Raw genomic sequence first — 24,493 nt, 5'->3', positions numbered from 1 at the left:
AATTAACAGATAAATGTTTGACATTATTGGCACCCACACAGTTTATTCCATTGTCCAGCCTCATAGGTGTGTTGTTTATTTTGTTAATCAATGTAAGTTTAAAGTTATATGCTGTTTTCTGGTCAATTTTTCTGATTGTACCTGTACATAGAAAATGGTTTATACGGTAAATAGCGTGTGTGATCAAGAAGACTCATTTGAGTACTGATTCTGAACAAGTCAAATATGTGTTAAACATCTATGGGGGCTAAGCCACCCTTAACTGAAAATCCTAGAAACGCTCCTACTCCTAGAAACACTCCAAGTCTGCAAAAACTTTTTTTGAGGTGTTAAAGCATCAGCATTAGCATATAGTGCTAATCTCGCTCCATCTGACTTTCACCAGTTTGGTGCACTGAAAGCAGCCATACGAGGACAAAGATTCATTTCTTGGTGTTGTTAAGGAAGTAAAGTTGCAGTGTTTGCACAGTTTATACCACACACACACCAGCTGCCATCTGCTGGATATTGTAGTGGAAGCCCATATTGGTCACATACCCATTAGAGCACAATAAATCTTATCTCTTCACGTAACAGCTTTGCGGTCAGAGAGGCTTAGGGGACGTGCTCAGGAGTCCATCAGTGGCAGTGTACAGTACCAGGGCCTGAACCCTCAACCTTCTGTTCTGTAATCCAGAGCCAATAATGCAGGGCTGAACTTGAACCTTATTTCAAATCTGCAAAGACTTTAGTCCTTATATCCAAGCCTAAAGTATAAGAGAGCTTAAAATGTCTTGCATGATAAAGTGTCCTCTACACAGGGTTAAAAAAAAACAATTAGACATGCAGTGTGTCAGACTTACAGTAGGTTTATGTAACGCTGTTAATTCCTATAGTCTTCATCTCTCACTTTCAAGACCGGATTTATATAATGCTAATAATGCATATTTAATTATTTAAATATAAAAGCTAAAAACTGCCCAGTATCAGCTCCAATTACATCATTTTGTTACACAGCAAGTCAAATTCTACATAATTGTATATGATGCAAACTTAAAGAGATTAAATAATCTTTTGGGCAAAATAGTCTACTTGCCTCAAAACAAAAAAATATTTTATATGGATACATCACATTAACATTTATTTAGTCACAACCATTTTATTTTAGAATAGTTGAGTACATTTTTAAAAAGACACCCCCCCACACTTTTTTTAAGTATTTTTTTATTTAAAAAAAAAAAAAAAGATAAATCTAAATAAATATACAGAGGAATAAATACACAAAAAGAATTAACAGAGAAAGAAACACATAAACAAGCACAACATTAATAATTTAAGGGCTATTTTGTGATTAAAAAATAGTTTTATGATGCTTTATTTGCTATTTAATAATAGTTTTTAAGATGTGTCTCACAATAATGTGTTTTTAATAGTAATAATTTGGTGAAAAAAATAATAATTTGTGTAAAACGTTGCAGTAAAGCCTTTGTAGGTGAAAAAGCTTACAGCACCTGGTATTCCCAGGCGGTCTCCCATCCAAGTACTAACCAGGCCCGACCCTGCTTAGCTTCCGAGATCAGACGAGATCGGGCGTTCTCAGGCTGGTATGGCCGTAAGCGAGAGACGAGCAGCACTACAGCCTATTTATAGTTCACCAGGTCTTTATTCTCTGATTCACTCACTTCGTAATTTGCTTTTCATCATATTTAGATTTTTTTTTTAAAGTTTGCATCATATAAAATCATGTAAAATTTGACTTGCTGTGTAACAAAATGATGTAAATTGAGCGGATACTAGGCAGGCTGACTTAGTTAATATAACCAGATAATGTTAGAAAAATGGGAGATCTTTCTCTAATATGCTGCTTTCATTTTTTCCAAGACTTTGAGGACATAATAATTTTTAAAAACCCTAGAGGAGAGTACTGACAGTGGGAGTCCCATCGTTCTCACCTACCGCGCATGCGCAGAGCAAAATACGTCACGTTTCTCTGCTTCAGCGCCCCGCGCATAAACCCATTCATGTTTAGTATTGAGAAGTTTTTTTAAACCGTTTTGTGTTTTATTGTATACTTTGTTTGCATGGTTAATTTAGCAGTCGATTAGCGGATTGGTTTATGACGTTAACTCCACACGTCAGAAAGTGATAGCGGAGTTAAAGCGATAGGGATTATATTCTGATAACGTTAAAAACATGTCAGATAGTGCTGCCAGTATGTCAGGAAACGCTACCTTCAATAAAACTGTACTATATGTTTTGCAGCGCTACCGCCATTAAAACGATAGGTGAGTGAATCAGAGAATAAAGACCTGATGGACTATAAATAGGCTGTAGTGGTGCTCGTCTCTCGCTTACGGCCATACCAGCCTGAGAACGCCCGATCTCGTCTGATCTCGGAAGCTAAGCAGGGTCGGGCCTGGTTAGTACTTGGATGGGAGACCGCCTGGGAATACCAGGTGCTGTAAGCTTTTTTTACCTACGAAGGCTCTACTGAAATTTTTTACACGCACAATTTTTTTGCTTTTACCAAATTATGACTACAAAAACACATTATGGTGAGACACATCTGAAAAACAATTATTATAAAAAGCAAACAAATCATTAGAAAACTCTTTTTTAATCACATAATGACCTTTAAATTATTCATGTTGCCCTTGTTTATGTGTTTCTTTCTCTATTCATTTTTTTGTGTATTTATTCCTCTCTATATATATTCATTTATATTTTATTTTATTAGTGTTAGTTTATTCAGCACACCATATGGTCATTTATGCAGTGCACCCTTGAGACCGACCTTCTTTGCTTCTTTGGTTTTCCTTTGTAATAAAGTTTTTCTTGGTCAGAAGGTGTACCTGGTGCCATTATTCTTTACCAACTTTGTATGTGGTATGGAAAAAGTGATTTGTCACAAAGAAGTGTGTATAAATGCACAGAGAAGTTTATGGAAGTGTTAGCTATCAGAAAGCATCTGGATGCCCGACCGCATCCACAGCTGATGACAAACGTCTGCACACTTCTGCCCACATTATGGACAGTCTGCAAAAACTTTTTTTGAGGTGTTAAAGCATCCTCCCTATAGTGCTAATCTCGCTCCATCTGACTTTCACCAGTTTGGTGCACTGAAAGCAGCCATACGAGGACGAAGATTCACTTCTTGGTGTTGTTGAGGGAGTAAAGTTGCAGTGTTGCACAGTTTATACCACACACACACCTGCTGCCATCTGCTGGATATTGTAGTGGAAGAAGCCCATATTGGTCACATACCCATTAGAGCACAATAAATCTTATCTCTTCACATAACAGCTTTGCGGTCAGAGAGGCTTAGGGGACGTGCTCAGGAGTCCATCAGTGGCAGTGTACAGTACCAGGGCCTAAACCCTCAACGTTCTATTCTGTAATCCAGAGCCAATAATGCAGGGCTGAACTTAAACCTTATTTCAAATCTGCAAAGACTTTAGTCTTTATATCCAAACCTAAAGTATAAGAGAGCTTAAAATCTCTTGCATGATAAAGTGTTCTCTACACAGGGTTAAAAAAAACAACAATTAGACATGCAGTGTGTCAGGCTTACAGTAGGTTTATGTAACGCTGTTAATTCCTATAGTCTTCATCTCTCACTTTCAAGACCGGATTTATATAATGCTAATAATGCATATTTAATTATTTAAATATAAAAGCTAAAAACTGCCCAGTATCAGCTCCAATTACATCATTTTGTTACACAGCAAGTCAAATTCTACATAATTGTATATGATGCAAACTTAAAGAGATTAAATAATCTTTTGGGCAAAATAGTCTACTTGCCTCAAAACAAAAAAATATTTTATATGGATACATCACATTAACATTTATTTAGTCACAACCATTTTATTTTAGAATAGTTGAGTACATTTAAAAAATACCCCCCTCTCCACGCACACTTTTTTTAAGTAGTTTTTTATGTAAAAAAAAAAAAAAGATAAATCTAAATAAATATACAGAGGAATAAATACACTAAAAAATTTAACAGAAAAAGAAACACATAAACAAGCACAACATTAATAATTTAAGGGCTATTCTGTGATTAAAAAATTATTTTATGATGCTTTATTTGCTGTTTAATAATAGTTTTTCAGATGTGTCTCACCATAATGTGTTTTTATAGTAATAATTTGGTGAAAAAAATAATAATTTGTGTAAAACGTTGCAGTAAAGCCTTTGTAGGTGAAAAAGCTTACAGCACCTGGTATTCCCAGGCGGTCTCCCATCCAAGTACTAACCAGGCCCGACCCTGCTTAGCTTCCGAGATCAGACGAGATCGGGCGTTCTCAGGCTGGTATGGCCGTAAGCGAGAGACGAGCAGCACTACAGCCTATTTATAGTTCACCAGGTCTTTATTCTCTGATTCACTCACTTCGTAATTTGCTTTTCATCATATTTAGATTTTTTTTTTAAAGTTTGCATCATATAAAATCATGTAAAATTTGACTTGCTGTGTAACAAAATGATGTAAATTGAGCGGATACTAGGCAGGCTGACTTAGTTAATATAACCAGATAATGTTAGAAAAATGGGAGATCTTTCTCTAATATGCTGCTTTCATTTTTTCCAAGACTTTGAGGACATCATAATTTTTAAAAACCCTAGAGGAGAGTACTGAGAGTGGGAGTCCCATCGTTCTCACCTACCGCGCATGCGCAGAGCAAAATACGTCACGTTTCTCTGCTTCAGCGCCCCGCGCATAAACCCATTCATGTTTAGTATTGAGAAGTTTTTTTAAACCGTTTTGTGTTTTATTGTATACTTTGTTTGCATGGTTAATTTAGCAGTCGATTAGCGGATTGGTTTATGACGTTAACTCCACACGTCAGAAAGTGATAGCGGAGTTAAAGCGATAGGGATTATATTCTGATAACGTTAAAAACATGTCACATAGTGCTGCCAGTATGTCAGGAAACGCTACCTTCAATAAAACTGTATTATATGATTTGCAGCGCTACCGCTATTAAAACGATAGGTGAGTGAATCAGAGAATAAAGACCTGATGGACTATAAATAGGCTGTAGTGCTGCTTGTCTCTCGCTTACGGCCATACCAGCCTGAGAACGCCCGATCTCGTCTGATCTCGGAAGCTAAGCAGGGTCGGGCCTGGTTAGTACTTGGATGGGAGACCGCCTGGGAATACCAGGTGCTGTAAGCTTTTTCACCTACGAAGGCTCTACTGAAATTTTTTACACGCACAATTTTTTTGCTTTTACCAAATTATGACTACAAAAACACATTATGGTGAGACACATCTGAAAAACAATTATTATAAAAAGCAAACAAATCATTAGAAAACTCTTTTTTAATCACATAATGACCTTTAAATTATTCATGTTGCCCTTGTTTATGTGTTTCTTTCTCTATTCATTTTTTTGTGTATTTATTCCTCTCTATATATATTCATTTATATTTTATTTTATTAGTGTTAGTTTATTCAGCACACCATATGGTCATTTATGCAGTGCACCCTTGAGACCGACCTTCTTTGCTTCTTTGGTTTTCCTTTGTAATAAAGTTTTTCTTGGTCAGAAGGTGTACCTGGTGCCATTATTCTTTACCAACTTTGTATGTGGTATGGAAAAAGTGATTTGTCACAAAGAAGTGTGTATAAATGCACAGAGAAGTTTATGGAAGTGTTAGCTATCAGAAAGCATCTGGATGCCCGACCGCATCCACAGCTGATGACAAACGTCTGCACACTTCTGCCCACATTATGGACAGTCTGCAAAAACTTTTTTTGAGGTGTTAAAGCATCCTCCCTATAGTGCTAATCTCGCTCCATCTGACTTTCACCAGTTTGGTGCACTGAAAGCAGCCATACGAGGACGAAGATTCACTTCTTGGTGTTGTTGAGGGAGTAAAGTTGCAGTGTTGCACAGTTTATACCACACACACACCTGCTGCCATCTGCTGGATATTGTAGTGGAAGAAGCCCATATTGGTCACATACCCATTAGAGCACAATAAATCTTATCTCTTCACATAACAGCTTTGCGGTCAGAGAGGCTTAGGGGACGTGCTCAGGAGTCCATCAGTGGCAGTGTACAGTACCAGGGCCTAAACCCTCAACCTTCTGTTCTGTAATCCAGAGCCAATAATGCAGGGCTGAACTTAAACCTTATTTCAAATCTGCAAAGACTTTAGTCTTTATATCCAAACCTAAAGTATAAGAGAGCTTAAAATCTCTTGCATGATAAAGTGTTCTCTACACAGGGTTAAAAAAAACAACAATTAGACATGCAGTGTGTCAGGCTTACAGTAGGTTTATGTAACGCTGTTAATTCCTATAGTCTTCATCTCTCACTTTCAAGACCGGATTTATATAATGCTAATAATGCATATTTAATTATTTAAATATAAAAGCTAAAAACTGCCCAGTATCAGCTCCAATTACATCATTTTGTTACACAGCAAGTCAAATTCTACATAATTGTATATGATGCAAACTTAAAGAGATTAAATAATCTTTTGGGCAAAATAGTCTACTTGCCTCAAAACAAAAAAATATTTTATATGGATACATCACATTAACATTTATTTAGTCACAACCATTTTATTTTAGAATAGTTGAGTACATTTAAAAAATACCCCCCTCTCCACGCACACTTTTTTTAAGTAGTTTTTTATGTAAAAAAAAAAAAAAAAGATAAATCTAAATAAATATACAGAGGAATAAATACACAAAAAGAATTAACAGAGAAAGAAACACATAAACAAGCACAACATTAATAATTTAAGGGCTATTTTGTGATTAAAAAATAGTTTTATGATGCTTTATTTGCTATTTAATAATAGTTTTTAAGATGTGTCTCACAATAATGTGTTTTTAATAGTAATAATTTGGTGAAAAAAATAATAATTTGTGTAAAACGTTGCAGTAAAGCCTCTGTAGGTGAAAAAGCTTACAGCACCTGGTATTCCCAGGCGGTCTCCCATCCAAGTACTAACCAGGCCCGACCCTGCTTAGCTTCCGAGATCAGACGAGATCGGGCGTTCTCAGGCTGGTATGGCCGTAAGCGAGAGACGAGCAGCACTACAGCCTATTTATAGTTCACCAGGTCTTTATTCTCTGATTCACTCACTTCGTAATTTGCTTTTCATCATATTTAGATTTTTTTTTTTAAGTTTGCATCATATAAAATCATGTAAAATTTGACTTGCTGCGTAACAAAATGATGTAAATTGAGCGGATACTAGGCAGGCTGACTTAGTTAATATAACCAGATAATGTTAGAAAAATGGGAGATCTTTCTCTAATATGCTGCTTTCATTTTTTCCAAGACTTTGAGGACATAATAATTTTTAAAAACCCTAGAGGAGAGTACTGACAGTGGGAGTCCCATCGTTCTCACCTACCGCGCATGCGCAGAGCAAAATACGTCACGTTTCTCTGCTTCAGCGCCCCGCGCATAAACCCATTCATGTTTAGTATTGAGAAGTTTTTTTAAACCGTTTTGTGTTTTATTGTATACTTTGTTTGCATGGTTAATTTAGCAGTCGATTAGCGGATTGGTTTATGACGTTAACTCCACACGTCAGAAAGTGATAGCGGAGTTAAAGCGATAGGGATTATATTCTGATAACGTTAAAAACATGTCACATAGTGCTGCCAGTATGTCAGGAAACGCTACCTTCAATAAAACTGTATTATATGATTTGCAGCGCTACCGCTATTAAAACGATAGGTGAGTGAATCAGAGAATAAAGACCTGATGGACTATAAATAGGCTGTAGTGCTGCTTGTCTCTCGCTTACGGCCATACCAGCCTGAGAACGCCCGATCTCGTCTGATCTCGGAAGCTAAGCAGGGTCGGGCCTGGTTAGTACTTGGATGGGAGACCGCCTGGGAATACCAGGTGCTGTAAGCTTTTTTTACCTACGAAGGCTCTACTGAAATTTTTTACACGCACAATTTTTTTGCTTTTACCAAATTATGACTACAAAAACACATTATGGTGAGACACATCTGAAAAACAATTATTATAAAAAGCAAACAAATCATTAGAAAACTCTTTTTTAATCACATAATGACCTTTAAATTATTCATGTTGCCCTTGTTTATGTGTTTCTTTCTCTATTCATTTTTTTGTGTATTTATTCCTCTCTATATATATTCATTTATATTTTATTTTATTAGTGTTAGTTTATTCAGCACACCATATGGTCATTTATGCAGTGCACCCTTGAGACCGACCTTCTTTGCTTCTTTGGTTTTCCTTTGTAATAAAGTTTTTCTTGGTCAGAAGGTGTACCTGGTGCCATTATTCTTTACCAACTTTGTATGTGGTATGGAAAAAGTGATTTGTCACAAAGAAGTGTGTATAAATGCACAGAGAAGTTTATGGAAGTGTTAGCTATCAGAAAGCATCTGGATGCCCGACCGCATCCACAGCTGATGACAAACGTCTGCACACTTCTGCCCACATTATGGACAGTCTGCAAAAACTTTTTTTTTTGAGGTGTTAAAGCATCCTCCCTATAGTGCTAATCTCGCTCCATCTGACTTTCACCAGTTTGGTGCACTGAAAGCAGCCATACGAGGACGAAGATTCACTTCTTGGTGTTGTTGAGGGAGTAAAGTTGCAGTGTTGCACAGTTTATACCACACACACACCTGCTGCCATCTGCTGGATATTGTAGTGGAAGAAGCCCATATTGGTCACATACCCATTAGAGCACAATAAATCTTATCTCTTCACATAACAGCTTTGCGGTCAGAGAGGCTTAGGGGACGTGCTCAGGAGTCCATCAGTGGCAGTGTACAGTACCAGGGCCTAAACCCTCAACGTTCTATTCTGTAATCCAGAGCCAATAATGCAGGGCTGAACTTGAACCTTATTTCAAATCTGCAAAGACTTTAGTCCTTATATCCAAGCCTAAAGTATAAGAGAGCTTAAAATGTCTTGCATGATAAAGTGTCCTCTACACAGGGTTAAAAAAAAACAATTAGACATGCAGTGTGTCAGACTTACAGTAGGTTTATGTAACGCTGTTAATTCCTATAGTCTTCATCTCTCACTTTCAAGACCGGATTTATATAATGCTAATAATGCATATTTAATTATTTAAATATAAAAGCTAAAAACTGCCCAGTATCAGCTCCAATTACATCATTTTGTTACACAGCAAGTCAAATTCTACATAATTGTATATGATGCAAACTTAAAGAGATTAAATAATTCTTTTGGGCAAAATAGTCTACTTGCTTCAAAACAAAAAATATATATATATTTTATATGAAAACATCACATTAACATTTATTTAGTCACAACCATTTTATTTTAGAATAGTTGAGTACATTTAAAAAATACCCCCCTCTCCACGCACACTTTTTTTAAGTAGTTTTTTATGTAAAAAAAAAAAAAAAGATAAATCTAAATAAATATACAGAGGAATAAATACACAAAAAGAATTAACAGAGAAAGAAACACATAAACAAGCACAACATTAATAATTTAAGGGCTATTTTGTGATTAAAAAATTATTTTATGATGCTTTATTTGCTGTTTAATAATAGTTTTTCAGATGTGTCTCACCATAATGTGTTTTTATAGTAATAATTTGGTGAAAAAAATAATAATTTGTGTAAAACGTTGCAGTAAAGCCTCTGTAGGTGAAAAAGCTTACAGCACCTGGTATTCCCAGGCGGTCTCCCATCCAAGTACTAACCAGGCCCGACCCTGCTTAGCTTCCGAGATCAGACGAGATCGGGCGTTCTCAGGCTGGTATGGCCGTAAGCGAGAGACGAGCAGCGCTACAGCCTATTTATAGTTCACCAGGTCTTATTCACTCACATCGTAATTTGTTTTTCATCATATTTAGATTTTTTTTTTAAGTTTGCATCATATAAAATCATGTAAAATTTGACTTGCTGTGTAACAAAATGATGTAAATTGAGCGGATACTAGGCAGGCTGACTTAGTTAATATAACCAGATAATGTTAGAAAAATGGGAGATCTTTCTCTAATATGCTGCTTTCATTTTTTCCAAGACTTTGAGGACATAATAATTTTTAAAAACCCTAGAGGAGAGTACTGACAGTGGGAGTCCCATCGTTCTCACCTACCGCGCATGCGCAGAGCAAAATACGTCACGTTTCTCTGCTTCAGCGCCCCGCGCATAAACCCATTCATGTTTAGTATTGAGAAGTTTTTTTAAACCGTTTTGTGTTTTATTGTATACTTTGTTTGCATGGTTAATTTAGCAGTCGATTAGCGGATTGGTTTATGACGTTAACTCCACACGTCAGAAAGTGATAGCGGAGTTAAAGCGATAGGGATTATATTCTGATAACGTTAAAAACATGTCACATAGTGCTGCCAGTATGTCAGGAAACGCTACCTTCAATAAAACTGTAAAATATGTTTTGCAGCGCTACCGCTATTAAAACGATAGGTGAGTGAATCAGAGAATAAAGACCTGATGGACTATAAATAGGCTGTAGTGCTGCTTGTCTCTCGCTTACGGCCATACCAGCCTGAGAACGCCCGATCTCGTCTGATCTCGGAAGCTAAGCAGGGTCGGGCCTGGTTAGTACTTGGATGGGAGACCGCCTGGGAATACCAGGTGCTGTAAGCTTTTTCACCTACGAAGGCTCTACTGAAATTTTTTACACGCACAATTTTTTTGCTTTTACCAAATTATGACTACAAAAACACATTATGGTGAGACACATCTGAAAAACAATTATTATAAAAAGCAAACAAATCATTAGAAAACTCTTTTTTAATCACATAATGACCTTTAAATTATTCATGTTGCCCTTGTTTATGTGTTTCTTTCTCTATTCATTTTTTTGTGTATTTATTCCTCTCTATATATATTCATTTATATTTTATTTTATTAGTGTTAGTTTATTCAGCACACCATATGGTCATTTATGCAGTGCACCCTTGAGACCGACCTTCTTTGCTTCTTTGGTTTTCCTTTGTAATAAAGTTTTTCTTGGTCAGAAGGTGTACCTGGTGCCATTATTCTTTACCAACTTTGTATGTGGTATGGAAAAAGTGATTTGTCACAAAGAAGTGTGTATAAATGCACAGAGAAGTTTATGGAAGTGTTAGCTATCAGAAAGCATCTGGATGCCCGACCGCATCCACAGCTGATGACAAACGTCTGCACACTTCTGCCCACATTATGGACAGTCTGCAAAACCTTTTTTTGAGGTGTTAAAGCATCCTCCCTATAGTGCTAATCTCGCTCCATCTGACTTTCACCAGTTTGGTGCACTGAAAGCAGCCATACGAGGACGAAGATTCACTTCTTGGTGTTGTTAAGGAAGTAAAGTTGCAGTGTTGCACAGTTTATACCACACACACCAGCTGCCATCTGCTGGATATTGTAGTGGAAGAAGCCCGTATTGGTCACATACCTATTAGAGCACAATAAATCTTATTTCTTCACGTAACAGCTTTGCGGCCAGAGAGGCTAAGGGGACGTGCTCAGGAGTCCATCAGTGGCAGTGTACAGTACCAGGGCCTGAACCCTCAACCTTCTGTTCTGTAATCCAGAGCCAATAATGCAGGGCTGAACTTGAACCTTATTTCAAATCTGCAAAGACTTTAGTCCTTATATCCAAGCCTAAAGTATAAGAGAGCTTAAAATGTCTTGCATGATAAAGTGTCCTCTACACAGGGTTAAAAAAAAACAATTAGACATGCAGTGTGTCAGACTTACAGTAGGTTTATGTAACGCTGTTAATTCCTATAGTCTTCATCTCTCACTTTCAAGACCGGATTTATATAATGCTAATAATGCATATTTAATTATTTAAATATAAAAGCTAAAAACTGCCCAGTATCAGCTCCAATTACATCATTTTGTTACACAGCAAGTCAAATTCTACATAATTGTATATGATGCAAACTTAAAGAGATTAAATAATCTTTTGGGCAAAATAGTCTACTTGCCTCAAAACAAAAAAATATTTTATATGGATACATCACATTAACATTTATTTAGTCACAACCATTTTATTTTAGAATAGTTGAGTACATTTTTAAAAAGACACCCCCCCACGCTTTTTTTAAGTACAGTTTATTTATGTAAAAAAAAAAAAAGATAAATCTAAATAAATATATAGAGGAATAAATACACAAAAAAATTTAACAGAGAAAGAAACACATAAACAAGCACAACATTAATAATTTAAGGGCTATTTTGTGATTAAAAAATAGTTTTATGATGCTTTATTTGCTATTTAATAATAGTTTTTAAGATGTGTCTCACAATAATGTGTTTTTAATAGTAATAATTTGGTGAAAAAAATAATAATTTGTGTAAAACGTTGCAGTAAAGCCTTTGTAGGTGAAAAAGCTTACAGCACCTGGTATTCCCAGGCGGTCTCCCATCCAAGTACTAACCAGGCCCGACCCTGCTTAGCTTCCGAGATCAGACGAGATCGGGCGTTCTCAGGCTGGTATGGCCGTAAGCGAGAGACGAGCAGCACTACAGCCTATTTATAGTTCACCAGGTCTTTATTCTCTGATTCACTCACTTCGTAATTTGCTTTTCATCATATTTAGATTTTTTTTTTAAAGTTTGCATCATATAAAATCATGTAAAATTTGACTTGCTGTGTAACAAAATGATGTAAATTGAGCGGATACTAGGCAGGCTGACTTAGTTAATATAACCAGATAATGTTAGAAAAATGGGAGATCTTTCTCTAATATGCTGCTTTCATTTTTTCCAAGACTTTGAGGACATAATAATTTTTAAAAACCCTAGAGGAGAGTACTGACAGTGGGAGTCCCATCGTTCTCACCTACCGCGCATGCGCAGAGCAAAATACGGCACGTTTCTCTGCTTCAGCGCCCCGCCCATAAACCCATTCATGTTTAGTATTGAGAAGTTTATTTTAAACCGTTTTGTGTTTTATTGTATACTTTGTTTGCATGGTTAATTTAGCAGTCGATTAGCGGATTGGTTTATGACGTTAACTCCACACGTCAGAAAGTGATAGCGGAGTTAAAGCGATAGGGATTATATTCTGATAACGTTAAAAACATGTCACATAGTGCTGCCAGTATGTCAGGAAACGCTACCTTCAATAAAACTGTATTATATGATTTGCAGCGCTACCGCTATTAAAACGATAGGTGAGTGAATCAGAGAATAAAGACCTGATGGACTATAAATAGGCTGTAGTGCTGCTTGTCTCTCGCTTACGGCCATACCAGCCTGAGAACGCCCGATCTCGTCTGATTTTGGAAGCTAAGCAGGGTCGGGCCTGGTTAGTACTTGGATGGGAGACCGCCTGGGAATACCAGGTGCTGTAGGCTTTTTCACCTACGAAGGCTCTACTGATTTTTTACACGCACAATTTTTTTGCTTTTACCAAATTATGACTACAAAAACACATTATGGTGAGACACATCTGAAAAACAATTATTATAAAAAGCAAACAAATCATTAGAAAACTCTTTTTTAATCACATAATGACCTTTAAATTATTCATGTTGCCCTTGTTTATGTGTTTCTTTCTCTATTCATTTTTTTGTGTATTTATTCCTCTCTATATATATTCATTTATATTTTATTTTATTAGTGTTAGTTTATTCAGCACACCATATGGTCATTTATGCAGTGCACCCTTGAGACCGACCTTCTTTGCTTCTTTGGTTTTCCTTTGTAATAAAGTTTTTCTTGGTCAGAAGGTGTACCTGGTGCCATTATTCTTTACCAACTTTGTATGTGGTATGGAAAAAGTGATTTGTCACAAAGAAGTGTGTATAAATGCACAGAGAAGTTTATGGAAGTGTTAGCTATCAGAAAGCATCTGGATGCCCGACCGCATCCACAGCTGATGACAAACGTCTGCACACTTCTGCCCACATTATGGACAGTCTGCAAAAACTTTTTTTGAGGTGTTAAAGCATCAGCATTAGCATATAGTGCTAATCTCGCTCCATCTGACTTTCACCAGTTTGGTGCACTGAAAGCAGCCATACGAGGACAAAGATTCATTTCTTGGTGTTGTTAAGGAAGTAAAGTTGCAGTGTTTGCACAGTTTATACCACACACACACCAGCTGCCATCTGCTGGATATTGTAGTGGAAGCCCATATTGGTCACATACCCATTAGAGCACAATAAATCTTATCTCTTCACATAACAGCTTTACGGCCAGAGAGGCTAAGGGGACGTGCTCAGGAGTCCATCAGTGGCAGTGTACAGTACCAGGGCCTAAACCCTCAACGTTCTATTCTGTAATCCAGAGCCAATAATGCAGGGCTGAACTCGACCTTATTTCAAATCTGCAAAGACTTTAGTCCTTATATCCAAACCTAAAGTATAAGAGAGCTTAAAATGTCTTGCATGATAAAGTGTCCTCTACACAGGGTTAAAAAAAAACAATTAGACATGCAGTGTGTCAGACTTACAGTAGGTTTATGTAACGCTGTTAATTCCTATAGTCTTCATCTCTCACTTTCAAGACCGGATTTATATAATGCTAATAATGCATATTTAATTATTTAAATATAAAAGCTAAAAACTGCCCAGTATCAGCTCCAATTACATCATTTTGTTACACAGCAAGTCAAATTCTACATAATTGTATATGATGCAAACTTAAAGAGATTAAATAATCTTTTGGGCAAAATAGTCTACTTGCTTCAAAACAAAAAATATATATATATTTTATATGGATACATCACATTAACATTTATTTAGTCACAACCATTTTATTTTAGAATAGTTGAGTACATTTAAAAAATACCCCCCTCTCCACGCACACTTTTTTTAAGTAGTTTTTTATGTAAAAAAAAAAAAAAAGATAAATCTAAATAAATATACAGAGGAATAAATACACAAAAAGAATTAACAGAGAAAGAAACACATAAACAAGCACAACATTAATAATTTAAGGGCTATTTTGTGATTAAAAAATTATTTTATGATGCTTTATTTGCTGTTTAATAATAGTTTTTCAGATGTGTCTCACCATAATGTGTTTTTATAGTAATAATTTGGTGAAAAAAATAATAATTTGTGTAAAACGTTGCAGTAAAGCCTTTGTAGGTGAAAAAGCTTACAGCACCTGGTATTCCCAGGCGGTCTCCCATCCAAGTACTAACCAGGCCCGACCCTGCTTAGCTTCCGAGATCAGACGAGATCGGGCGTTCTCAGGCTGGTATGGCCGTAAGCGAGAGACGAGCAGCGCTACAGCCTATTTATAGTTCACCAGGTCTTATTTACTCACTTCGTAATTTGCTTTTTATCATATTTAGATTTTTTTTTTAAGTTTGCATCATATAAAATCATGTAAAATTTGACTTGCTGCGTAACAAAATGATGTAAATTGAGCGGATACTAGGCAGGCTGACTTAGTTAATATAACCAGATAATGTTAGAAAAATGGGAGATCTTTCTCTAATATGCTGCTTTCATTTTTTCCAAGACTTTGAGGACATAATAATTTTTAAAAACCCTAGAGGAGAGTACTGACAGTGGAAGTCCCATCGTTCTCACCTACCGCGCATGCGCAGAGCAAAATACGGCACGTTTCTCTGCTTCAGCGCCCAGCCCATAAACCCATTCATGTTTAGTATTGAGAAGTTTATTTAAACCGTTTTGTGTTTTATTGTATACTTTGTTTGCATGGTTAATTTAGCAGTCGATTAGCGGATTGGTTTATGACGTTAACTCCACACGTCAGAAAGTGATAGCGGAGTTAAAGCGATAGGGATTATATTCTGATAACGTTAAAAACATGTCACATAGTGCTGCCAGTATGTCAGGAAACGCTACCTTCAATAAAACTGTAAAATATGATTTGCAGCGCTACCGCTATTAAAACGATAGGTGAGTGAATCAGAGAATAAAGACCTGATGGACTATAAATAGGCTGTAGTGCTGCTTGTCTCTCGCTTACGGCCATACCAGCCTGAGAACGCCCGATCTCGTCTGATCTCGGAAGCTAAGCAGGGTCGGGCCTGGTTAGTACTTGGATGGGAGACCGCCTGGGAATACCAGGTGCTGTAAGCTTTTTTTACCTACGAAGGCTCTACTGAAATTTTTTACACGCACAATTTTTTTGCTTTTACCAAATTATGACTACAAAAACACATTATGGTGAGACACATCTGAAAAACAATTATTATAAAAAGCAAACAAATCATTAGAAAACTCTTTTTTAATCACATAATGACCTTTAAATTATTCATGTTGCCCTTGTTTATGTGTTTCTTTCTCTATTCATTTTTTTGTGTATTTATTCCTCTCTATATATATTCATTTATATTTTATTTTATTAGTGTTAGTTTATTCAGCACACCATATGGTCATTTATGCAGTGCACCCTTGAGACCGACCTTCTTTGCTTCTTTGGTTTTCCTTTGTAATAAAGTTTTTCTTGGTCAGAAGGTGTACCTGGTGCCATTATTCTTTACCAACTTTGTATGTGGTATGGAAAAAGTGATTTGTCACAAAGAAGTGTGTATAAATGCACAGAGAAGTTTATGGAAGTGTTAGCTATCAGAAAGCATCTGGATGCCCGACCGCATCCACAGCTGATGACAAACGTCTGCACACTTCTGCCCACATTATGGACAGTCTGCAAAAACTTTTTTTGAGGTGTTAAAGCATCCTCCCTATAGTGCTAATCTCGCTCCATCTGACTTTCACCAGTTTGGTGCACTGAAAGCAGCCATACGAGGACGAAGATTCACTTCTTGGTGTTGTTAAGGAAGTAAAGTTGCAGTGTTGCACAGTTTATACCACACACACCAGCTGCCATCTGCTGGATATTGTAGTGGAAGAAGCCCGTATTGGTCACATACCTATTAGAGCACAATAAATCTTATTTCTTCACGTAACAGCTTTGCGGCCAGAGAGGCTAAGGGGACGTGCTCAGGAGTCCATCAGTGGCAGTGTACAGTACCAGGGCCTGAACCCTCAACCTTCTGTTCTGTAATCCAGAGCCAATAATGCAGGGCTGAACTTGAACCTTATTTCAAATCTGCAAAGACTTTAGTCCTTATATCCAAGCCTAAAGTATAAGAGAGCTTAAAATGTCTTGCATGATAAAGTGTCCTCTACACAGGGTTAAAAAAAAACAATTAGACATGCAGTGTGTCAGACTTACAGTAGGTTTATGTAACGCTGTTAATTCCTATAGTCTTCATCTCTCACTTTCAAGACCGGATTTATATAATGCTAATAATGCATATTTAATTATTTAAATATAAAAGCTAAAAACTGCCCAGTATCAGCTCCAATTACATCATTTTGTTACACAGCAAGTCAAATTCTACATAATTGTATATGATGCAAACTTAAAGAGATTAAATAATCTTTTGGGCAAAATAGTCTACTTGCCTCAAAACAAAAAAATATTTTATATGGATACATCACATTAACATTTATTTAGTCACAACCATTTTATTTTAGAATAGTTGAGTACATTTAAAAAATACCCCCCTCTCCACGCACACTTTTTTTAAGTAGTTTTTTATGTAAAAAAAAAAAAAAGATAAATCTAAATAAATATACAGAGGAATAAATACACTAAAAAATTTAACAGAAAAAGAAACACATAAACAAGCACAACATTAATAATTTAAGGGCTATTCTGTGATTAAAAAATTATTTTATGATGCTTTATTTGCTGTTTAATAATAGTTTTTCAGATGTGTCTCACCATAATGTGTTTTTATAGTAATAATTTGGTGAAAAAAATAATAATTTGTGTAAAACGTTGCAGTAAAGCCTTTGTAGGTGAAAAAGCTTACAGCACCTGGTATTCCCAGGCGGTCTCCCATCCAAGTACTAACCAGGCCCGACCCTGCTTAGCTTCCGAGATCAGACGAGATCGGGCGTTCTCAGGCTGGTATGGCCGTAAGCGAGAGACGAGCAGCGCTACAGCCTATTTATAGTTCACCAGGTCTTATTTACTCACTTCGTAATTTGCTTTTTATCATATTTAGATTTTTTTTCCCAAGTTTGCATCATATAAAATTATGTAAAATTTGACTTGCTGTGTAACAAAATGATGTAAATTGAGCGGATACTAGGCAGGCTGACTTAGTTAATATAACCAGATAATGTTAGAAAAATGGGAGATCTTTCTCTAATATGCTGCTTTCATTTTTTCCAAGACTTTGAGGACATAATAATTTTTAAAAACCCTAGAGGAGAGTACTGACAGTGGGAGTCCCATCGTTCTCACCTACCGCGCATGCGCAGAGCAAAATACGTCACGTTTCTCTGCTTCAGCGCCCCGCGCATAAACCCATTCATGTTTAGTATTGAGAAGTTTTTTTAAACCGTTTTGTGTTTTATTGTATACTTTGTTTGCATGGTTAATTTAGCAGTCGATTAGCGGATTGGTTTATGACGTTAACTCCACACGTCAGAAAGTGATAGCGGAGTTAAAGCGATAGGGATTATATTCTGATAACGTTAAAAACATGTCACATAGTGCTGCCAGTATGTCAGGAAACGCTACCTTCAATAAAACTGTAAAATATGTTTTGCAGCGCTACCGCCATTAAAACGATAGGTGAGTGAATCAGAGAATAAAGACCTGATGGACTATAAATAGGCTGTAGTGCTGCTCGTCTCTCGCTTACGGCCATACCAGCCTGAGAACGCCCGATCTCGTCTGATCTCGGAAGCTAAGCAGGGTCGGGCCTGGTTAGTACTTGGATGGGAGACCGCCTGGGAATACCAGGTGCTGTAAGCTTTTTTTACCTACGAAGGCTCTACTGAAATTTTTTACACGCACAATTTTTTTGCTTTTACCAAATTATGACTACAAAAACACATTATGGTGAGACACATCTGAAAAACAATTATTATAAAAAGCAAACAAATCATTAGAAAACTCTTTTTTAATCACATAATGACCTTTAAATTATTCATGTTGCCCTTGTTTATGTGTTTCTTTCTCTATTCATTTTTTTGTGTATTTATTCCTCTCTATATATATTCATTTATATTTTATTTTATTAGTGTTAGTTTATTCAGCACACCATATGGTCATTTATGCAGTGCACCCTTGAGACCGACCTTCTTTGCTTCTTTGGTTTTCCTTTGTAATAAAGTTTTTCTTGGTCAGAAGGTGTACCTGGTGCCATTATTCTTTACCAACTTTGTATGTGGTATGGAAAAAGTGATTTGTCACAAAGAAGTGTGTATAAATGCACAGAGAAGTTTATGGAAGTGTTAGCTATCAGAAAGCATCTGGATGCCCGACCGCATCCACAGCTGATGACAAACGTCTGCACACTTCTGCCCACATTATGGACAGTCTGCAAAAACTTTTTTTGAGGTGTTAAAGCATCCTCCCTATAGTGCTAATCTCGCTCCATCTGACTTTCACCAGTTTGGTGCACTGAAAGCAGCCATACGAGGACGAAGATTCACTTCTTGGTGTTGTTAAGGAAGTAAAGTTGCAGTGTTGCACAGTTTATACCACACACACCAGCTGCCATCTGCTGGATATTGTAGTGGAAGAAGCCCGTATTGGTCACATACCTATTAGAGCACAATAAATCTTATTTCTTCACGTAACAGCTTTGCGGCCAGAGAGGCTAAGGGGACGTGCTCAGGAGTCCATCAGTGGCAGTGTACAGTACCAGGGCCTGAACCCTCAACGTTCTATTCTGTAATCCAGAGCCAATAATGCAGGGCTGAACTTGAACCTTATTTCAAATCTGCAAAGACTTTAGTCCTTATATCCAAGCCTAAAGTATAAGAGAGCTTAAAATGTCTTGCATGATAAAGTGTCCTCTACACAGGGTTAAAAAAAAACAATTAGACATGCAGTGTGTCAGACTTACAGTAGGTTTATGTAACGCTGTTAATTCCTATAGTCTTCATCTCTCACTTTCAAGACCGGATTTATATAATGCTAATAATGCATATTTAATTATTTAAATATAAAAGCTAAAAACTGCCCAGTATCAGCTCCAATTACATCATTTTGTTACACAGCAAGTCAAATTCTACATAATTGTATATGATGCAAACTTAAAGAGATTAAATAATCTTTTGGGCAAAATAGTCTACTTGCTTCAAAACAAAAAATATATATATATTTTATATGAAAACATCACATTAACATTTATTTAGTCACAACCATTTTATTTTAGAATAGATGAGTACATTTTTAAAAAGACACCCCCCCCCACGCTTTTTTTAAGTACAGTTTTTTTATGTAAAAAAAAAAAAAGATAAATCTAAATAAATATATAGAGGAATAAATACACTAAAAAATTTAACAGAAAAAGAAACACATAAACAAGCACAACATTAATAATTTAAGGGCTATTCTGTGATTAAAAAATAATTTTATGATGCTTTATTTGCTGTTTAATAATAGTTTTTCAGATGTGTCTCACCATAATGTGTTTTTATAGTAATAATTTGGTGAAAAAAATAATAATTTGTGTAAAACGTTGCAGTAAAGCCTTTGTAGGTGAAAAAGCTTACAGCACCTGGTATTCCCAGGCGGTCTCCCATCCAAGTACTAACCAGGCCCGACCCTGCTTAGCTTCCGAGATCAGACGAGATCGGGCGTTCTCAGGCTGGTATGGCCGTAAGCGAGAGACGAGCAGCGCTACAGCCTATTTATAGTTCACCAGGTCTTATTTACTCACTTCGTAATTTGCTTTTTATCATATTTAGATTTTTTTTCCCAAGTTTGCATCATATAAAATTATGTAAAATTTGACTTGCTGTGTAACAAAATGATGTAAATTGAGCGGATACTAGGCAGGCTGACTTAGTTAATATAACCAGATAATGTTAGAAAAATGGGAGATCTTTCTCTAATATGCTGCTTTCATTTTTTCCAAGACTTTGAGGACATAATAATTTTTAAAAACCCTAGAGGAGAGTACTGACAGTGGGAGTCCCATCGTTCTCACCTACCGCGCATGCGCAGAGCAAAATACGTCACGTTTCTCTGCTTCAGCGCCCCGCGCATAAACCCATTCATGTTTAGTATTGAGAAGTTTTTTTAAACCGTTTTGTGTTTTATTGTATACTTTGTTTGCATGGTTAATTTAGCAGTCGATTAGCGAATTGGTTTATGACGTTAACTCCACACGTCAGAAAGTGATAGCGGAGTTAAAGCGATAGGGATTATATTCTGATAACGTTAAAAACATGTCACATAGTGCTGCCAGTATGTCAGGAAACGCTACCTTCAATAAAACTGTATTATATGATTTGCAGCGCTACCGCTATTAAAACGATAGGTGAGTGAATCAGAGAATAAAGACCTGATGGACTATAAATAGGCTGTAGTGCTGCTTGTCTCTCGCTTACGGCCATACCAGCCTGAGAACGCCCGATCTCGTCTGATCTCGGAAGCTAAGCAGGGTCGGGCCTGGTTAGTACTTGGATGGGAGACCGCCTGGGAATACCAGGTGCTGTAAGCTTTTTCACCTACGAAGGCTCTACTGAAATTTTTTACACGCACAATTTTTTTGCTTTTACCAAATTATGACTACAAAAACACATTATGGTGAGACACATCTGAAAAACAATTATTATAAAAAGCAAACAAATCATTAGAAAACTCTTTTTTAATCACATAATGACCTTTAAATTATTCATGTTGCCCTTGTTTATGTGTTTCTTTCTCTATTCATTTTTTTGTGTATTTATTCCTCTCTATATATATTCATTTATATTTTATTTTATTAGTGTTAGTTTATTCAGCACACCATATGGTCATTTATGCAGTGCACCCTTGAGACCGACCTTCTTTGCTTCTTTGGTTTTCCTTTGTAATAAAGTTTTTCTTGGTCAGAAGGTGTACCTGGTGCCATTATTCTTTACCAACTTTGTATGTGGTATGGAAAAAGTGATTTGTCACAAAGAAGTGTGTATAAATGCACAGAGAAGTTTATGGAAGTGTTAGCTATCAGAAAGCATCTGGATGCCCGACCGCATCCACAGCTGATGACAAACGTCTGCACACTTCTGCCCACATTATGGACAGTCTGCAAAAACTTTTTTTGAGGTGTTAAAGCATCCTCCCTATAGTGCTAATCTCGCTCCATCTGACTTTCACCAGTTTGGTGCACTGAAAGCAGCCATACGAGGACGAAGATTCACTTCTTGGTGTTGTTGAGGGAGTAAAGTTGCAGTGTTGCACAGTTTATACCACACACACCAGCTGCCATCTGCTGGATATTGTAGTGGAAGAAGCCCGTATTGGTCACATACCTATTAGAGCACAATAAATCTTATTTCTTCACGTAACAGCTTTGCGGTCAGAGAGGCTTAGGGGACGTGCTCAGGAGTCCATCAGTGGCAGTGTACAGTACCAGGGCCTGAACCCTCAACCTTCTGTTCTGTAATCCAGAGCCAATAATGCAGGGCTGAACTTGAACCTTATTTCAAATCTGCAAAGACTTTAGTCCTTATATCCAAGCCTAAAGTATAAGAGAGCTTAAAATGTCTTGCATGATAAAGTGTCCTCTACACAGGGTTAAAAAAAACAATTAGACATGCAGTGTGTCAGACTTACAGTAGGTTTATGTAACGCTGTTAATTCCTATAGTCTTCATCTCTCACTTTCAAGACCGGATTTATATAATGCTAATAATGCATATTTAATTATTTAAATATAAAAGCTAAAAACTGCCCAGTATCAGCTCCAATTACATCATTTTGTTACACAGCAAGTCAAATTCTACATAATTGTATATGATGCAAACTTAAAGAGATTAAATAATCTTTTGGGCAAAATAGTCTACTTGCCTCAAAACAAAAAAAATATAAATATTTTATATGGATACATCACATTAACATTTATTTAGTCACAACCATTTTATTTTAGAATAGTTGAGTACATTTAAAAAATACCCCCCTCTCCACGCACACTTTTTTTAAGTAGTTTTTTATGTAAAAAAAAAAAAAAAGATAAATCTAAATAAATATACAGAGGAATAAATACACAAAAAGAATTAACAGAGAAAGAAACACATAAACAAGCACAACATTAATAATTTAAGGGCTATTTTGTGATTAAAAAATTATTTTATGATGCTTTATTTGCTGTTTAATAATAGTTTTTCAGATGTGTCTCACCATAATGTGTTTTTATAGTAATAATTTGGTGAAAAAAATAATAATTTGTGTAAAACGTTGCAGTAAAGCCTTTGTAGGTGAAAAAGCTTACAGCACCTGGTATTCCCAGGCGGTCTCCCATCCAAGTACTAACCAGGCCCGACCCTGCTTAGCTTCCGAGATCAGACGAGATCGGGCGTTCTCAGGCTGGTATGGCCGTAAGCGAGAGACGAGCAGCGCTACAGCCTATTTATAGTTCACCAGGTCTTATTCACTCACTTCGTAATTTGCTTTTCATCATATTTAGATTTTTTTTTTAAGTTTGCATCATATAAAATCATGTAAAATTTGACTTGCTGTGTAACAAAATGATGTAAATTGAGCGGATACTAGGCAGGCTGACTTAGTTAATATAACCAGATAATGTTAGAAAAATGGGAGATCTTTCTCTAATATGCTGCTTTCATTTTTTCCAAGACTTTGAGGACATAATAATTTTTAAAAACCCTAGAGGAGAGTACTGACAGTGGGAGTCCCATCGTTCTCACCTACCGCGCATGCGCAGAGCAAAATACGGCACGTTTCTCTGCTTCAGCGCCCCGCCCATAAACCCATTCATGTTTAGTATTGAGAAGTTTATTTAAACCGTTTTGTGTTTTATTGTATACTTTGTTTGCATGGTTAATTTAGCAGTCGATTAGCGAATTGGTTTATGACGTTAACTCCACACGTCAGAAAGTGATAGCGGAGTTAAAGCGATAGGGATTATATTCTGATAACGTTAAAAACATGTCACATAGTGCTGCCAGTATGTCAGGAAACGCTACCTTCAATAAAACTGTATTATATGATTTGCAGCGCTACCGCTATTAAAACGATAGGTGAGTGAATCAGAGAATAAAGACCTGATGGACTATAAATAGGCTGTAGTGCTGCTTGTCTCTCGCTTACGGCCATACCAGCCTGAGAACGCCCGATCTCGTCTGATCTCGGAAGCTAAGCAGGGTCGGGCCTGGTTAGTACTTGGATGGGAGACCGCCTGGGAATACCAGGTGCTGTAAGCTTTTTCACCTACGAAGGCTCTACTGAAATTTTTTACACGCACAATTTTTTTGCTTTTACCAAATTATGACTACAAAAACACATTATGGTGAGACACATCTGAAAAACAATTATTATAAAAAGCAAACAAATCATTAGAAAACTCTTTTTTAATCACATAATGACCTTTAAATTATTCATGTTGCCCTTGTTTATGTGTTTCTTTCTCTATTCATTTTTTTGTGTATTTATTCCTCTCTATATATATTCATTTATATTTTATTTTATTAGTGTTAGTTTATTCAGCACACCATATGGTCATTTATGCAGTGCACCCTTGAGACCGACCTTCTTTGCTTCTTTGGTTTTCCTTTGTAATAAAGTTTTTCTTGGTCAGAAGGTGTACCTGGTGCCATTA

General features: G+C 36.5%; 1 protein-coding gene and 18 non-coding genes across 19 annotated transcripts in view; 9 read left to right on the top strand and 10 right to left on the bottom strand.

Annotated features, from left to right (window-relative positions):
• Positions 1-24,493, bottom strand: part of LOC128505519 (eosinophil peroxidase-like) — a 137,101-nt gene that overhangs the window by 27,596 nt on the left and 85,012 nt on the right. The gene's annotated exons all lie outside the window — the stretch shown is intronic.
• Positions 1,479-1,597, bottom strand: LOC128505843 (5S ribosomal RNA). The gene has a single exon (XR_008355676.1). It is a non-coding gene; the product is annotated as a 5S ribosomal RNA (ribosomal RNA).
• On the top strand, positions 2,329-2,447 carry LOC128505842 (5S ribosomal RNA). The gene has a single exon (XR_008355675.1). It is a non-coding gene; the product is annotated as a 5S ribosomal RNA (ribosomal RNA).
• LOC128505841 (5S ribosomal RNA) lies at positions 4,190-4,308 on the bottom strand. The gene has a single exon (XR_008355674.1). It is a non-coding gene; the product is annotated as a 5S ribosomal RNA (ribosomal RNA).
• On the top strand, positions 5,040-5,158 carry LOC128505840 (5S ribosomal RNA). The gene has a single exon (XR_008355673.1). It is a non-coding gene; the product is annotated as a 5S ribosomal RNA (ribosomal RNA).
• On the bottom strand, positions 6,903-7,021 carry LOC128505839 (5S ribosomal RNA). The gene has a single exon (XR_008355672.1). It is a non-coding gene; the product is annotated as a 5S ribosomal RNA (ribosomal RNA).
• On the top strand, positions 7,753-7,871 carry LOC128505838 (5S ribosomal RNA). The gene has a single exon (XR_008355671.1). It is a non-coding gene; the product is annotated as a 5S ribosomal RNA (ribosomal RNA).
• On the bottom strand, positions 9,624-9,742 carry LOC128505837 (5S ribosomal RNA). Its single transcript, XR_008355670.1, has one exon. It is a non-coding gene; the product is annotated as a 5S ribosomal RNA (ribosomal RNA).
• On the top strand, positions 10,464-10,582 carry LOC128505836 (5S ribosomal RNA). The gene has a single exon (XR_008355669.1). It is a non-coding gene; the product is annotated as a 5S ribosomal RNA (ribosomal RNA).
• LOC128505835 (5S ribosomal RNA) lies at positions 12,318-12,436 on the bottom strand. The gene has a single exon (XR_008355668.1). It is a non-coding gene; the product is annotated as a 5S ribosomal RNA (ribosomal RNA).
• On the top strand, positions 13,169-13,287 carry LOC128505793 (5S ribosomal RNA). The gene has a single exon (XR_008355628.1). It is a non-coding gene; the product is annotated as a 5S ribosomal RNA (ribosomal RNA).
• Positions 15,035-15,153, bottom strand: LOC128505833 (5S ribosomal RNA). The gene has a single exon (XR_008355666.1). It is a non-coding gene; the product is annotated as a 5S ribosomal RNA (ribosomal RNA).
• On the top strand, positions 15,875-15,993 carry LOC128505832 (5S ribosomal RNA). The gene has a single exon (XR_008355665.1). It is a non-coding gene; the product is annotated as a 5S ribosomal RNA (ribosomal RNA).
• LOC128505831 (5S ribosomal RNA) lies at positions 17,732-17,850 on the bottom strand. Its single transcript, XR_008355664.1, has one exon. It is a non-coding gene; the product is annotated as a 5S ribosomal RNA (ribosomal RNA).
• LOC128505830 (5S ribosomal RNA) lies at positions 18,573-18,691 on the top strand. Its single transcript, XR_008355663.1, has one exon. It is a non-coding gene; the product is annotated as a 5S ribosomal RNA (ribosomal RNA).
• On the bottom strand, positions 20,436-20,554 carry LOC128505829 (5S ribosomal RNA). The gene has a single exon (XR_008355662.1). It is a non-coding gene; the product is annotated as a 5S ribosomal RNA (ribosomal RNA).
• On the top strand, positions 21,277-21,395 carry LOC128505828 (5S ribosomal RNA). The gene has a single exon (XR_008355661.1). It is a non-coding gene; the product is annotated as a 5S ribosomal RNA (ribosomal RNA).
• On the bottom strand, positions 23,140-23,258 carry LOC128505827 (5S ribosomal RNA). The gene has a single exon (XR_008355660.1). It is a non-coding gene; the product is annotated as a 5S ribosomal RNA (ribosomal RNA).
• On the top strand, positions 23,980-24,098 carry LOC128505826 (5S ribosomal RNA). Its single transcript, XR_008355659.1, has one exon. It is a non-coding gene; the product is annotated as a 5S ribosomal RNA (ribosomal RNA).

The sequence above is a fragment of the Clarias gariepinus genome, chromosome 17 (assembly GCF_024256425.1).
Source record: "Clarias gariepinus isolate MV-2021 ecotype Netherlands chromosome 17, CGAR_prim_01v2, whole genome shotgun sequence".
NCBI lineage: Eukaryota > Metazoa > Chordata > Actinopteri > Siluriformes > Clariidae > Clarias > Clarias gariepinus.
This window is presented reverse-complemented; position numbering and strand designations above follow the sequence as displayed.